Source organism: Sinohyriopsis cumingii, unplaced genomic scaffold, assembly GCF_028554795.1.
Source record: "Sinohyriopsis cumingii isolate HCF-2022 unplaced genomic scaffold, ASM2855479v2 utg001527l, whole genome shotgun sequence".
Taxonomy (NCBI): domain Eukaryota; kingdom Metazoa; phylum Mollusca; class Bivalvia; order Unionida; family Unionidae; genus Sinohyriopsis; species Sinohyriopsis cumingii.
Window position 1 is genome coordinate 2,637,554 of NW_028316012.1, and position 17,383 is coordinate 2,654,936.

The window sequence follows — 17,383 nt, forward strand, 5'->3', positions numbered from 1 at the left end:
TCAAAACATAGTATTATGCGAGCAAAATGAATAGAGTGCGGATGTAAAGAAGTTCGTTCTAATGCCATCACAACACACGTCTTTTATGGATCTCATCTTTAAGTGTAAATGTATAACAAAACTTACAGAAAATATAAATCTTTAGGCTGTAACTTCAACATGCAATAGTGGATAAGATGTTTTAAATGTTACTCACGTAAATGAGTATTCTTTAAAGTTCATGTATTATATAAATCCATCAGACCATTTCACAAATTATCAGTCCACTATTACTCATTTTGTAATCTCAGTTTTACTCAATCTGACTTAATAGGGCACGAACTAAATTGACAATAAATACATATGTAATGTTTTCAGATTTACTGTAATTTTATTATATGATAATTTTCATGACAACGGAGTCTTAATCACTGATTGAAGAAATATATTGGAATTTCGTTGACATGTTCCCTCCTAATGCAAGCATTTACCGGTCCATTTATGTCACCGACGGACAAAGCGATTGCTTATTGATGTATACAATACATGTTTGGTATAAAACTATCACCTAGAGGGCAGATGAAATACGTAGCAAGAACTTATGTATTCTTAGGCAACAAACATGTTTAAACTTAATTGTCATTACTGAGAATTTTAGATGGGATTACACGAATAGTTAAAATCAAACAAACAATCTGACCAATTTGAAGAAAGAAAAGAAAATTTTGAAAAACTAATTTGTATAGTTACATAACATTATTACATCTCGCCCGTTCCCTTTGCCTCACTCGCATGGTGTGAATACCGTACATAACCACATGCAATGATTATAGGTTACTGCATTTGTATGGGACAATATGAACGAGTTTTTGGATGGAATACTGCACGACCTTGGGAGTGCAGTATATCATTCCGACAAAACTAGTTCATATTGAATAATGTATAACAATATCACGGTACTCAAAACATATGCGCTCACTCATGAGTAGCACGCACCTGCGTCACAATAAAAAATTACAACAATACTCAGATAAAAGTGAAAACTATTAAGGACACATCATCAAATCTTAATGTGGACTTATTTCGAAAAGCTATTTTACAAGGTATAAATCATTATGTGACTCTAGTTCTTATTCACTTATGCAGTCTCAGCTCTATGTAAATTATACGTTATATGCTCCTGATATAGGCCACTTCCAACCCATAATGTGAAACGTTCTAACGGCATGCATAGTATGCAAAGATTTATTCTTTCATTTCCAGGGCCTTGAACACTTTATTGCCGAAAAGAGAAGGGAGGCCTGAGCCAGGATGGATAGTTGCACTTTCCTAGGTTATAAGAAAATAATGTTTTACGGTACATTTATAGCAAAGCCTATACAATATTGCAAACTCTGGACGAAATATTCACATCTAAATTCTAAATAAGACTATTGTGCATAGACACTGCTGAATGTACCAGCCAGTCCTATAATTGTACTAGCAACATATGCTATTCAAGTGCACCAATTCAAGGTTACTCAAACGTTATTCCATAAATTATCAATCTGTACTTTAGAATTGATTCCTTAAATCACGAACGGTGAATAACAATTGCGTGTGTCTCCATGACGAAACGTCCTATATGTTAGGACGAAAGATTTTGCCTTAGCTCAAAATCCGTTTCAACTTGTCTGAAAGAAAAAAAGATGTGTTGAAAAAACCATTAACATAATGGTTGCTGAAGTGTGAAGCTAACAATGAGTTATCGCATTGAATCAAGACAGCTATGCAGTTGTAGATTTAACAATACTTCAACATGGTAGAGGATATCATTGTAGAAGGTTAAGCCTTACCTTTCAAAAAGGTAAGGCTGGTCGATACAAAGGAAATGCGCTGCCGCAAAGCACGGTTTGGAAACATATTACACAAGAGTTTAGTGTGTGTGTGTGTGTGTGTGTGTGTATATATATATATATATATATATATATATATATATATTAAAACATTTTGTTGTACTTTTACAGCACTTAATGGACACCATTACGCAACTTTTCATTTAGATCATGAATAGTTACAAAATTCAAAATTAATATGCACGCACAACAGAAAGGATGATTCATTCATTATATATACCCAACATTAGCGTTCAGCAATAGTATCATGCAACATATATCCTATTGAAACCTTAAATAACGCATTGGTCTTTCGAAATCATGCATAAGATATGATCCTATTTCTCCCTGAATTTGTATTTAGAAATTAATGGCTATATCAAAATTTTCTCTTTGACAACGTATACAATATTGAGGAGTTAAAGGTGAAATCACTAATATATCCAGAGAATATTCGAAACTTCACACGGCAGAACTCGGATGATATTACCTGCTTCGGTGGCTCATCGGGCGCTCTCAAGACATGGAAGTAGCGGTATATTGTGAGCTTCCGCTAACTAACGGCTTTAGTAAGAGCCATACATGAATATATACAGACGTAATGTAGCTGGTTCACCACTACACTTCCATGTATTCAATTTGCAAATGTTAGAAGAAATATGTTTCAACAAAATGAGACGAACTCACCAAGCAAATTAATATATTACATAGTGTCCTTAGCTGACATAATTCCGAGATTAATGTAATTGTACGGGTATTTTCATTTTAGAGATGAAGACAACTATAGTATTGTGATAGAAACGCACATATATGAACCTTTTGTGTTTTCAAAGCAATTGGAATGGGATTGGACACGCGTGTCAGTTTGTACATGTTGAATTGATTCTTAACTTTTCAAAAATGTTGAATAATTTCATCAGTCATCATTGTCTGTTGTTGTCACTATGTTGTTCATTACATGTTTAGTATAAAAAAATCATGGTATTATTATTAATATTATTATTATTATTAGCATACACACAAGCCCTCCATATCACACACACACACACACACACACAAACCCTCCAAGTGTACACAAGAGAAAGATCAAAAGCAAGGATGTATCCCTAATTAGAGAATCCTTTTCTGATTATGCCACGATATTATTATCTAACAAATGTCATAGCTTCCTTTTCAGACAAACCATTTTTATATAGCTTGTCACTGCTACAAAGAATGAATAATTTGTGAAATGGCGGTATGATTTGACGTTAGTAGAAAACCTTTACTTGTTGTCACGTTTGCCTGCCCGCGATTACGTAAGTCAGGAACAAAGGAATGGGTTACCGCTATGGGTATGTCGACCCTGGACTGTCGCGGCGATTCATGTTTGTACAAGAGTTCTCTCCGTTAGGTGTCAAAACTAACATGTAGACGTTATAAGCTTTGTTCTAGAACAAAGGACCCTCGATGCTGTTGTAAATCTCCACGCTTTGACAGATGACCTAAGGCTCGTCCGTTAAACTGGACCGACAGGGGTAGAATTGATATGCAATCAGAACAGAGAAAGGGTCGGGTCATCAATTCGAACCAGAATTTAACAGTCATTTGGGCTGGGAACGAATTAGTGATTGTAAGCCATCGTACTGGTCAAGCAGAAATATACTCATTCCGGGAGCCACTCGAGATTTGGCGGGAAAAACCTTGGTACATTCGAGGACAGAATGTTTCGTAAAGGTCAGTGAGTTATTTGCTCGATTGGTGCAGAATGTTACGGCATTTTAATTGTAATTATCTGCACTATGTATATTTACTTACTAGAATCATTAGTACGTATAATTACCTTTGTATTGTTTAATTTACACGCGTACTTGAGAAATGGGCTATGGTTATGTAGATTGCTAGCTCGTAGTAAGAATTAATATTGTAATTCGCCATCTGGTTACTTCGTGGTAAGCTAGTGTATTTATTCATGTGATATTCTGGATGTTGCAACTGTTGAATTGAATTGCAACTTTGAAAATGGTTGCAGTGTGTAAAATTAAATAATATGGATATTTGAATATTTGTGTACAATTGTGGGACTGTAATGTATAGAAATGCGTCTGATTGTTGTGATATTGTTGAGAATAATGAGATTAAGAATATATATATATATATATATATATATATATATATATATATATATATATATATATATATATATATATATTGATGTTACGCAATTTAGTGATGTCTGTATGTTAAGAAGGTTACCGCTTTTTATTGCAACGTTGTTTTCTATAAGAACGTGTGTGGTTTTCGATGTGCCCGAATGCGTGACAGAAGATGCAGATAGCCTTTATATGATGATTGATTGTTGCTGTAGTGTGGGGCGAGATGGCTAACACAAATGCTAACGTCCTTTTTTCGCAGGAAGCTTTTGGGGACAGAACTACCGGGTAGTCAAGTCCCGAGTCTCAGAGAGACAGGATAGAATAAGGTAGTAGGCCAGGAACAAGCCTAGTTGCTGGAAAGAGAGAGAGAGAGGAGTAGGAGGAGGAGGAGAAAAAGGAGACATAAAGGGAAGAGGATAGGAAGAATCGGAGTACGGAGAACGCCGGAAGGAGGAAAGGAATTGGGGCAGTAAACAGATGAGTAAAAACCAAGTACAGGGGAAAGCCATCTCACACTATAATCACGTGATGAAATAGGTTGTTACATGGTCGAGAGGAAGGAGATTGGTTGAGAAATTAATATCGTTTAATTTGAATTAAATTGTTATTCTTTGAATGTCACCTTTGTGTTCTTGATAATTTAATTTTCGGTATTGCTGACTGGGGACTCGGAGCTTTACCACTCTCTAGCAGTAATTTCACTTCCTACAAAACGAGCCAGGGTGGGAATTCCACAGAAATTCAAAAAATATTGGGAACATCCCACCCCAACGCATAACAGTGGGTCACATAGAACTTCACAGTGGGCGCTTCGTACGGGACATGAATTAGACAGTGGGTCACATAGAACTTTACACTTGTATTCATCATATGTTGAACTTATTAAGATATAGTTTCAGATATCATTTAAAATGCTCCCCTACAGAGTGTAATTTTGTAAGAATGAGCGCATAGCTTTGTGTTTCAAAATGTATTGATTAGTATTTATATATGAAAACAACTTAAGCAACTTTTGTTGCAAATTTAGTGAGCATAAAGCATAAAGGAATTCGTTTTGTCTAAGACGTGTTATTCAAGCCATTTGCACGCATTGTCCTTTAAATGCGTCCCTTTTTATTCCAAGTAGCTTAATACATTTTCAAACAGAAAAAAAGTACTGGCCAGGTGAAATACGATGTATTATTTGCTGTTAGTGACGAGCAATTAATTACTTGTATTGCCATCGTAGACTAAACTAATACAGATATAGTTGCAAATATTATTTAGTATGCCAGCATAGTTTTGACGCTTAAAGTGTATCGGATGAAGTTGTTATTTTATCTATCAAAATAGTGCAATAGTTTTTGTTGAAGTTTTAGCTTGTTACTAATCGAAAAGAATATTTCTTTTTTTAAACTTTATTAATATCTCAAATTTAAAAATGTAGTTTGGATGGGATGGAAACGTTTACGAATTTTATAATAACTTACTATATTCAGATTAATAAAATACATACAAAAACGCATTCGAAATAATACGGAGAACAGAAAGATGATTGTTCTCTATTCTCAGGCTGGTATCTTCGCTTTGTGCATAAAGTATATATATATATATATATATATATATATATATATATATATATATATATATAATGCGATGCATTAAAAAATGCAATGTTGAATATGGGTAAAGGACTTACATATGGAAATCCACAATGCGCTGATTGATTATGGCAAATAAATGTAATATTTCGTCTGCTACATCACTGTTTTCTGTCAGAGATTAAATAACAACTCAAAAGTTCAACTCTCTTAGAATTGTGTTATGTCTTATATAGAATTGGAAGGCAACTGGCTTAATGCTTTTTTGTATTTAAAGTAGTGGCAGGCTGAGTATTTAATAAATACTACTATTATAAAATCTACCTAATTATTATGTTACGATCCTTTTCAAGACAAAGAAAACAATAAAATAAAGTTAAAAATTGACCCATATTAACCTTTTTATGGACATACATTCCGGCTCAGGGTTTCACTCTTATGCTGCAAGAAACGTCCGTGACTTAGAAGAAAAAAGGCAGTGGACACCTTACATTTGCAGTCATGTTATATTTTGAGTATCATCATCCTTGATTAGCGCATATATCTCAGTTCCAAATGTGCCTATTCCAAGAAGACAAACTAAATTTTGAAATGGTACACCATTTGTCACCCTTTTTGTTACACTGCATTCATGGAGACTTTGAACAGGCTCTACATCACAAACAGTATTGCTAATAATGATCGTTACATCTTCTTCAATGAGAACCTGTTACTTTTAAGACTTCAGATTGAGATTATATAAACATCTTAATGATTATTTAACAAGCTGAGTCAACGTTACTTATGATAATTTTTGTATAACAAAGAACGAGCACTTTCATGAATATAATCACTACCAAATTAAACAGCATTACTATTTTCGGCACTATGTTTATGTTATTGTGTATGTTACACAAGTGTGAGCTAGACAGATAAAGTGTCGCCTAATTACCTTTTTTGAGCGTCACGATCACGGAGTTTCTACATTATAGCTTTCTATTGACACACACTTGTCCACATAACCATTTAGCACTGCTAAATCACTCTTATATCGTAAATCATCAATATATCTTTGTGTTATATCGCGAAACAAAGCTTGTTCCATGTGTGTAGCAAATTCATACTTATTTTTGTTTAAAACAAAACAAACCTTATTTAGAACTTTTTTCGGAAATTTGCAACTTTTCTCAGTGATCACACGGGTAGATAGTTGGTTAAAAAAGCTCAAATTTCAAAAGCAATTGTTGCATGTATTAGATCTCGAAAAAAAATAAAATAAAGGCAAAGATATTTCTTAAACCACGATGATACACCTATATAATGGTACTTATACTTACCAGTGTTCTCAAGTGACCAAACCCTTTGACTTTTGTAGATCGCAGTGATAAACCAATGACACATTTTACGGAAAGAGCTGAAATCTTTGTGAAAACAAAAGAAAAGTAGAATAAACATTTCGTCTGCCCGATAACAGTTTTGTCTTTGAAATCAAACTCTGTGAAACGTTACTCGAATACATTGGAAATTAACAAATAGATAGTGTTGAATAAGCTTTCTTAAAAAGGTATAATACATTTCTTATATTTATCAATAATGTAATACATTTGATTTATTTCATTCTTACAGTTACTTCCGATGTTTGTCAAAATATTGCTAGAGTTTTAGCCGTTGCCGCTTCCAGTCGTAAACCACAATTGACGGCATAAACAAACGAGCTATGTTAATGCATTAAAATAGTCTAGTGTGGTAATATCAATATAATCTCAAAATAAGGAATACAAGCTTGTAAGATACAATTGGTCCCCCAGGATAAACCTGCTGTAGGGGTTTGGTTTGCTGTATACTACACAGGTTCAACGTTCATGCCGCCATCGAGCGATATACTCCAATTCAGTTTCTAACTCTCTTACCATTCACTCGGAACAAATTACATACACAGGTACATAAATACATACATACATAAGTAGTAAGGTGGGTCACCCTAGCCTCAATTGGAATTATCATTACAAAGACCCCTGGGTCACTCTAGCCTCAATGGAAATTTAACATGGAGAAAAATCGTGGGTCACTCTAGCCTCAAGGGGAATTTAACATGGAGAAAAATCGTGGGCCACTCTAGCCTCAAGGGGAATTTAACATGGGAATAAATCGTGGGCCACTCTAGCCTCAAGGGGAATTTAACATGGGAATAAATCGTGGGCCACTCTAGCGTCAAGGGGAATTGAATATGGAGAAAAATCGTGGGACTGTCTAGCGTCAAGGGAAATTGAACATGGTGGGATTGTCTAGGGACAATGATGGTAGAGGGTCAAACACAACAGAGACAGAGACATACATACACTAGTACAAGCGTGAGATTTATATAAAAAGCATTACCAAGACCTGAAATCTTGCTGGGGTGTTCAAAAATTTGCATAATTGTAATGATGCTATAAATAGCTATAATCAAGGAAATGCTCAACGACAAAATGGATGTGACTAAAAGTAACGCTAAAATGACGAAATTGTCCCAGAATATAAAGGAAAATAAACATATCACCGAAAATTAAGTTACAACGGTTTAGAATAAAATGGATAAAATTAGTAACTACTTACAAAATCAACTTGTGTGACGATCGTCGATAAACACCCATGTATCTATTTATAGCTATAATCAGCTAAAATTCCTATGAAATTCCACTATCTATTTATAGCTCCAACTTGTGGGTTACTCCTTTGGAAAATCCCACTATCTTTTTATAGCCTCAGCTTGAGTGACGTTCCTGTTTATGAACTCTAGTATATACGTATAGCTACAACCTGTGGAAATCCCCAAGTCCATATTTATAGTCTCGAAATTTCCAGCGTCAGTGACGTCACTGTACTGAACGCTAGGGGATAAGTGTCAACAGTGTTGCAAGTGGCTGACCTGAATACGCGCTACTGTAGGTAGGTAGGTAGGTAGGTTAGGGGATAAGTGTCAACAGTGTTGCAAGTGGCTGACCTGAATACGCGCTACTGTAGGTAGGTAGGTAGGTAGAATGTATTTGATAGGGATAAAGGGAGTTTTATACGGACAAACAGAGACCAATAGACACACACACACACACACAAACACACAAACACACACACACACACAACGTACGCGCGCAGACATACTCACACACACACAAACATACAAACACACACACACACAACGTACGCTCGCAGACATACTCACACACACACACACACACAAACACACAACGTACGCGCGCAGACATACACACACACACACACAAACACACAACGTATGCGCGCAGACATACACACACACAAACACACACACACACTATATAATGGATAAAATTCGTAACTACTTACAAAATTAACTTGTGTGACGATCGTCGATAAACACCCATGTATCTATTTATAGTTATAATCAGCTAAAATTCCTATGAAATCTCACTATCTATTTATACTACAACTTGTGGGTTATTCCTTTGGAAAATCCCACTATCTTTTTATAGCCTCAGCTTGAGTGACGTTCCTGTTTATGAACTCTAGTATATATGTATAGCTACAACCTGTGGAAATCCCCAAGTCCATATTTATAGTCTCGAAATTTCCAGCGTCAGTGACGTCACTGTACTGAACACTAGGGGATAAGTGTCAACAGTGTTGCAAGTGGCTGACCTGAATACACGCTACTGCAGGTAGGTAGGTAGAGCGAATCTGATAGGGATAAAGTGAGTTTTATAGGGACAAACAGAGACCAATACACACACCCACCCACACACACACACAACGTACGCGCGCAGATATACGCACACACACACATACACACACACACACACACACACACACACACATGCACACATACACACACAGAGGGAAGAGGAAAAAACAAACCCCAAATATACTATCAACACAGAAGGGAAATAATACAAACCCCAAATCAAACTATCCACACAAACGTACGCGAACGCATACAAACCCAAATATACTATCCACACAACGTCGCTAACGCATACAAACCCCAAATATGCTATCCACACTCGGGAGGAAGAAGAAAAAAAACAACCAAATAAACGATCTACACAACGTACGCGAACACACACACACACACACACACACACACAGGGAAGAGGAAAAAACAAACCCCAAATAAACTATCCACACAGAGAGTGAAGAAAATAACCCATTATATACTATCAACACAGAGTGAAGAAGAAAACGTTTTCTGAAAGCACCAAAGCCCTCACCTGCAATGACCAACTCTGCCAAACACCTACACTCCACCCCCCACTCCCAACATTACAAAACCCATTTGACCCGTTATTTTATGGCATCAGTGTGTGATTTAGGAAATATCAAGACACAAAATGATGGATGAATAGACTGACTATTGTTTACGGACTTGCATGCCTAAAGAGCGTGCGTGAAGGAAAACGTCCTTCCATTTCAATTCTAACTAAAACATGATCCAGAGGGATAGAGAGAGGTGAAAGAGCACAATTTCATAAAGTGTGAGTAAAAACAAAACACGCCATCCTTATTATACAATGTCAAGGCCAAGAGACACTTACGTTTCCTTTCTGGTCTATTCTCTTTTAGAAGGTAGTATGAAATTTCACATCAGGGCCAACGCATCGGCTCACATTGTCAATTTTTTCCATTTCCATGTCTTTACTGGCACAAGTTCTTCATCATCTTCAATTTCTTCTTCTTCTTCTGAATCCCTCTTCTCTGTTTCGTCTTGTTTCTGTTTCTTCTCTTTTCTCGTAGGGCACTCTGAGTTCCAGTGTCCTTTCTCCTGACAACGATATTAGGTATCTTGACTTTTGTCTCTCTTTCTTAGACGAAGCAGGTGTTCTGGAGACAAATACCCATTTACCTTTGCAGATATAGCAAACTTCATTAGTACACACTTTCGTATGACTCTCATCAAATCAACGACCAAAAGAGTAAGTTTTGTTGCCACTTTCGCCTGTGAATTATGCTTTCGTATGACTTTTAGCAAATATTTGACCAGCAGGTCGATCTGTGCTGACCCTTCCATCTTCTTGATCGTTTGAGAGTGGAATGAATACTCTGACGCTAAGACACTCTCCTTATATACAGGGACCTGCTGCGTATGAAACCTAGTCAAATGTAATTTTGCAATAAGATGAAACGATTTCATTGAGGAAGTAAAAGGCAATGATGTACCGTATCGCCTCACACAAAACCTGAAGTGTTAGCTCAGATCCGTGTCAGCGATTTCGAAGACGACATAACTGAGCTTTCATCAATGCTCTCCAAATATGCCATAAAACAACGAGTCCTGATTCACGCCAAAAGAAATTTCGTTCGGTCCATAAAAGATAGTATCACATCTGAGAAACGCAGAAACGAACTTCCAGAAAACTGAGAACGACGGCTTACACCTACAACGTGAAATGTATGAGTTCAAGTAGTGCGTAAAACTTAGTCAAATTAAATTTTTATAGTCAAGACGAAACGATCTCTTTTCGAAGAAGAAAGCAGACACCAAGCGACAATGGCGATCCGTGTCACACAACACTTTTCAAAATGTATATGATCAGAGGTTTGTTCTAGCGATCTGCACGGTTAAATCAAATATTGATGTATTTTGCAATAAGACGGACACAATTTCCATGGGATCGCCCATGGAACCATTGTTCGTGCATTAGTTTAATTTTTGAATTTTTTTTAATATAAATCGCCTATAGGATAGACCCAGTAAAGCATGACCATTCTCGTCACTGTGTGAATAGCTACTCAAGTCAATTCGAAGTGAACGTGGTAAGAAAATAAGTGTAGCCAATGAAATGGCTTACAACGGGTGATGCTTTGTTTTGTTCTAGGACTGTGTGGCATAATAATCCCTATGTTCTTGCCTTGTTACCATTACAGTGCAGACAGACTGAAATGTGAACTTACAAGCCCTCTTTGTGTGTGTTGTACCATTTCTTCTTACCACATCAAAATACTGAGCGTCACAGTATTGGTTCGCGTTTTCAAGCTGACCATTTTTTTTTTATATCTCACTTAAACATTTTAACATAAACGCTCACACTCACATCGGTAGAGTCAGAACAGACGTGTTACAGTATTGAGGGGCATGTTATCTTTTTTTTCTTTTTTTTTACAAACTAATGAATTTGGGGTTTGTATGAAGTAAAGAACCGAAAGTACAGTGAAACTCAAGGATGATGACCCAGTCTGTCTGTCTATTGATGCGTGTATTTACTTAAGAAGAAATATGACCTCTAAAACACAAAGAGATACGGCAAGCATGATTAGAATGAACACAACGATGTTTTCTTCACGCCCGTGTAATTTAGAGTTTCAATCCTCTTTGAAGACAAACTTGGTCTCCTTTTGTATGGCTTGAAATAATAAAAACCTGAAAAAAATCTTAAGCACTTTGCTATAGATAATTTCATCAACAGACTAAACAACATAAATACAGCTACAACACTAGAAAGCCTTAAATCTTCTATCAAAAAGAAATGCATCAAAAAATTAAAGATTAACGATAACTAACCAATGAAACCGAATTTAACAAAGGCAGTGACATGTGAAGAAATGTCTCTCACTTTGGAAAGGTAGCCGAATGTACTCTGTCATGCACCATCAACTTGAAAAAAAATTATAAACAGAGAGAAACCTGAATTCAAAATTCAGTTGTTTTTTTCTTCAAAATTGTTTCGTTTCTTTTTTCTTTTTTTGGAACAAATCTAAGTGCTAATATAGAGTGGAAAAGGGAAAATGCACATACAAGCTTTGATATTTCTGCAAAAATGAGGGGATATTCCTAACGTTCATAACGACCTATGGACTTGGACTTGTCTGTGACTTATCCACAAAACAAGATGTACATATTTCTGGTCAAGCTGCAAGTGTGTGCGTGTTTTTGAAAATGGTAAAAATGGGATATACAATTTTCTCGTGACACTTATAAAGTGAAGAGTCTGTGCAAGTGTCAAAAGCCAAAGTCATATAAGTTTTGTATTTTGTACGGCTTGTAAAGATTTCCACTTTAGAAAATGTGAAGTATCACAAGTTATTATCACAAACAGAAGTGGAACATAGGGGCTTGCAAGAAAGAAAATAACCCAGACAGTTGGTGTCATCAAGAGTGCTAGAGACGGTACCCGAACTTGCTTGCTTGCTTACTTGAATTAAAGTGATTTTCGCTCTAATGGAGCATATATCACTGGTTTAATAACGCACCGCGTGATTTTTAATTACTCCTGGGGAAGGAAAGAGAGCCTCATCTCCCAGGCTTTTATGTACTCACAGACTACTTTTAAATTTAGCCACTCAGGTGTAGGACTAACTAGTCCTTAACAACCTGACTGAAAGGCTTTAAACATGAGTGGGAATAGTCTCACCACACACTCATTTTTCTGTCCGAGCGTGGTAAAGGAGCAAAAAAGGTGCTCAAAAAGACAGCCATGGGTGTTAAGTACTCAACAAAACGCTAGCCCGTACTTATTTCAAATCACGTCGCGTCACCAAAAAAGACGACGTGTACGACAACAAAGGCATTGTCAAACGCAGAAACCGTAAAGTGGGCAAACGACGTGTCAAAGAAGTCAAAGTACGTTGGAAAGGATATCCACACAGTTTTGATTCTTGCATCGACGCTTCGCACTATAAAAAGAAGTGACCATCATGCCCTTTCACACAGATTCAGCTACTGCGATCACTCCTTCACCCAATTCTTCTCTGCAAGATTTACAAACACAACCCTTGTGGGTGTGGTATGGAAAACGTGTGCCTAAAAGGCAAAACGTATTTTTCTGCCAAACCTTCGTGGTGTATTGTGTCATCGTTGCAGCCATTGCCAATTTGAGTTTGCAACAAGGAGACAAACACTTGTGGACCATTGTATTGAGCAGTTACATCGGTTACCTGCTTCCTAATCCCTCCCTGAAATTCTCCTCGAACGGGAACAACGGTAACCTTGTGTCCAGTGTCAGTGCCAGTTACCACTCCAACAACAACCCCATTTTGGACGGAGACACTCCTCTAACTTCCAGTATCGCCCCGGAGAGCCACAAAACTCTGGAATTATGAGCAATAACAACCAATTTTACTTAACCTTAACCAGTGACAGTTCCATGGAGGTGTTTCCCAAGAACACGTTGTGCTGTTACACGGTCAAATTACCTCAGACCATCCAGTTAGATCACGAAGCCCATTGGGAAGTGGCTTTAGTGGAAATCATTCACCCAACACAAATCAAAAACATCACCGAAAAGCAAAACACTTTCGACGTGGAAATCCTGAATGCCCAATTGGAGGGAGAAATCAACAAAATCGGGTTTTTAGGGGACAAGACCAGCCAGCAATCCAGCCTTCATTATCTACACCTTGAAAATTCCTTCAGGTTATTATTTTAGTGGTGAACATTTGGTGGACACTATTGCGGACAGGTTCAACTTAGCCTTTGGCAAAGCACTGAACAGAGCCAAAAAAGTGTGAAGATTGAGTACCATAAAGTGGCTCATCGTCTCGTGATCAAATTTCAAGGTTCAATGGTAGTTTGTTTGAAATTTTGGGTGGACATGCAGAAATGGTCGCAAACAATATGAGCCCCAAGATCAAAAGTAATATGGATTTTTACAGAGCTTTTGGAAACCCGGTAGAACTGAACCAAGGACTTAATTTGATCTTTGTGTATTCCGATGTGGTGGAGTACAACGTGGTGGGACACACCTCTTTTCCGTTACTGCGTGTCATTACTTTCAAAGTGGATAGTACCACAAACAATGACCAGGAAGGTGCAAACACCTATCACGTACACCGTGAATTTGTACATCCTCACTATTTGATCGTCAGTAAGTCGTATTTAGACACTGTCAACGTTGCTATAAAAGGAGATCTGGGACAAAATATTCCATTCTCCAAAGGGAAAGTTACAGTGAAACTCCATTTTCGAAAACGGTTCTCTAACGAATAGTAAGTCAAGGCAGCGAGGAGGGACATTTTCACCCTATAAAATCCGGCCAGATGCGTGTGGAATTTCAGTTTGCAGAAAATCTACGCGCAGATAATACGGTGAACGTCATCCTGTATGCTGAATTGGACAATACGATATAAACCAACAGTTTGAGAGAAGTCATTCTAGACTATTAGAAGTCATGGAAGACTTTTATCAATGTTTGTATAGTAGGGATTCTTTGGACATGGAATGTGAAGATCCAAAGGAAGGAGAACCCCAAGACAAAGACGAAGAAGTAATCATGATGAAGTCTAGATGGCCAGAACAAGAATCACATTTAGTTTCCTGTTATGTTATAGTCTTGACAGAAAAAAATTAAGGAATTGATCAAGAAAGATTGCTATGGATGTCATAACGATCATCCCAGTCAAATTCAACACGATAAATGCCTGATGCTGAGTCAAGAAGAAAAATTGGACGAGTATCTGGACGATGCTTGGAGGCTCATCTCGGACGAAGACGTGTTGCATCAGTGGTATAAAGCTTTGCGTGAACATTCTTGTCCATCATTAACCACTCAAGAGATCGATCGTATCGAAGCTCTCCTGAATCAAAGTGAGGAGACGAAACGAAGAAACGGTTATTTGTCAGACATTTTCAAGCAAAACGTCAGGATCGAATTGATGACTTATTATTACCTGTGAAGAAGAAGAAGAAAACACACAAAACAATGGATACCTGGGAACTTTATTACCTTTTGAACCACAGTTCGTATACGGCTTCTTGGAATCCTGTCGTCTGTGCTAAAGATGAACTCCCTCATCGCAAACCTCAAGACCATCAAGCTTATGTGATCAACACGGACGAAAGTCATCTCCCAGGAACCCACTGGGTAGCCGTTTACTTTCCTCAGGAAGGATGTGTGGAATATTTCGATTCGTACGGATTGCCCCCTTTTGAAGACGATATCATCGACTTTATGAGAAGAAATGCTCAGACCACCCGATTCAATAATGTGAAATTACAAGGCACAGATTCCTTGGTGTGTGGACAATATTGTGTGTATTTTCTGCATCATCGCAGCCTGGGCTATTCCTTAGAACATTTAGTGACTCATTTTGATCCTCGTTCTTCTTCTAGAAACGATGTGAAAGTAGATCGATGGTTTTGTGACCATTATGCTTATCTTTTGTCTCAAGCTAGGAAACGTAGTGTCCATCAATGGCCTAATGATTTCCAACAGTGGAAATCACAATTTCATTCACAACGTTGTCAGCCCTGTTTATAGTAGAGTGTGAATTGAAAAAAAATGTTTGGTATTTGAAAAAAATATTTGATGTTATATTGTTGGATTATTGTTAAAAGAAAATGTTAGAGTTGTTTGTTAGTATGAATAAAAAAAATGTTGTGTTTTGAAGAAAAAAATGCCTTTGTGGTTTGTTTGGCTATAGCAATCTTGATTCATGCTCTTTGACTTCTCTCTATCCCTCCCATAACACTATTTGAACGTTCGGGCTCGAAAACCGTGTAGTAATGTTTTCCTTCACGTCCGCGCTTTGACTTTAAGAACCGGGGAAGTTTCCAGTCTGCCCATCCATTGTTAACTCATTCTCCTACGAAGATGTGCTCAAGATTAGCCAAGTTAAACGAAGCCTATGTGAATTTGCATAGGGTCATGACAAGTCTGATACCGAGACCTGAAGAGATAGACAATATCATAATGTTGAAAGTCACTGAAGACCTGAAAGAAGAGCTCTTCAAGAAGGAGAAAGAAGAATGGATGGAGAAGTACAGACTTTATAAACAGCAGAGAGAGCAGCAACAGCAGCAGCATGAACCTGACAGAGGCTTTGTCAACAGTTGTATCGACACCAAAGAGTTCTTCTTCTCTTTTCCGATGAAGCAGACCTTATCCTGAGAGAAAGCCTGTCGTCAGAGGAGGCCGCCATCTTATAACCTAAGCGATCGCCATAGCTTCAAGTTCCAAAAAAAATTTCAGGGCTACCCCGTACTCTCGAAAAGAAATGACATTCCATTGCCTATGATATGTTAGTCAGTTAGAAGAAAAAATAAAGAAGTAAGTCTATCATCACATAATTTCTTTATCTTGGTTAGAAAGTGCGACTCTAAGTTCTTCGTTTCCGTCGCTTATCAAAATTTAAAAAATAGCAATGTTCTGTAAAAAAGTGAGTGAGTGTTTCTTTTAGGTTTGTGGGTTTTTTTTTTTTTTGTTTTTTTTTTTTTGTTTTTTTTTTTTGTTGGTGATAATATGGATAATGTAGGTTCGGGTACAACGAAATTAAAAGAATTAGGCCCAGAACTCGGTGTGGAGGGAAGAAATATACGCAACAGTAGCGGGAGCAAGAAATGCAGACCTAGCCAGTTAGCACTCCACCCACCTCGAGAACACAAATAACATCTAGTCAACAGCCGACTATACCTAGCAAACAACCTGCCCCGGAAAGAGTGGTGGCAAAACAAAGGGCCAATTATGTTAGACAAACGGTATGGCAAACTCAAATGTAATTATCGGAGGCACTACGTTCTTTTCTGGGGCCCCGAGTGGCCGAGCGGTCTAAAGCGCTCTCCGTTACGGATCACTGTCATCTCACCTTTGTCTGCGTGGGTTCGAGTCTCGGATTCGGCTAATGTGGGTATGTGAGAAAGCTTGCCAGTAGCTTCTCGTGGGTCGGTGGTTCTTTCCGGGTTTTTCCCGGGTTCTTCCTCCACCATTAATACTGGCCACCATGTATAGCCTATCGCGTGCTGAAAAATGGCGTTAAACCCTACAACAACAACAACGTTCTTTTCTCACTCCGATACTACAGGCAATCTCAGCTGAAAGAACAACTACAACAACAATAACAGCGACAGACACCATAGCAGCGGATTTGAAACTATCTACCTCAACTAAAGAAT

At 37.5% G+C, this 17,383-nt stretch overlaps 1 long non-coding RNA gene across 1 annotated transcript in view; it reads right to left on the reverse strand.

Moving 5' to 3' along the window:
• Window positions 1–443: 443 nt before the first annotated feature.
• Window positions 444–17,383, reverse strand: part of LOC149772022 (uncharacterized) — a 32,116-nt gene continuing 15,176 nt past the window's right edge. The window contains exons 3-4 of the long non-coding RNA XR_016418061.1: window positions 6,885–6,968; window positions 444–1,652 (exon numbers count right to left, since the gene is read on the reverse strand). This is a non-coding gene — a long non-coding RNA (uncharacterized LOC149772022). The remainder of the gene's footprint in view (window positions 1,653–6,884; window positions 6,969–17,383) is intronic.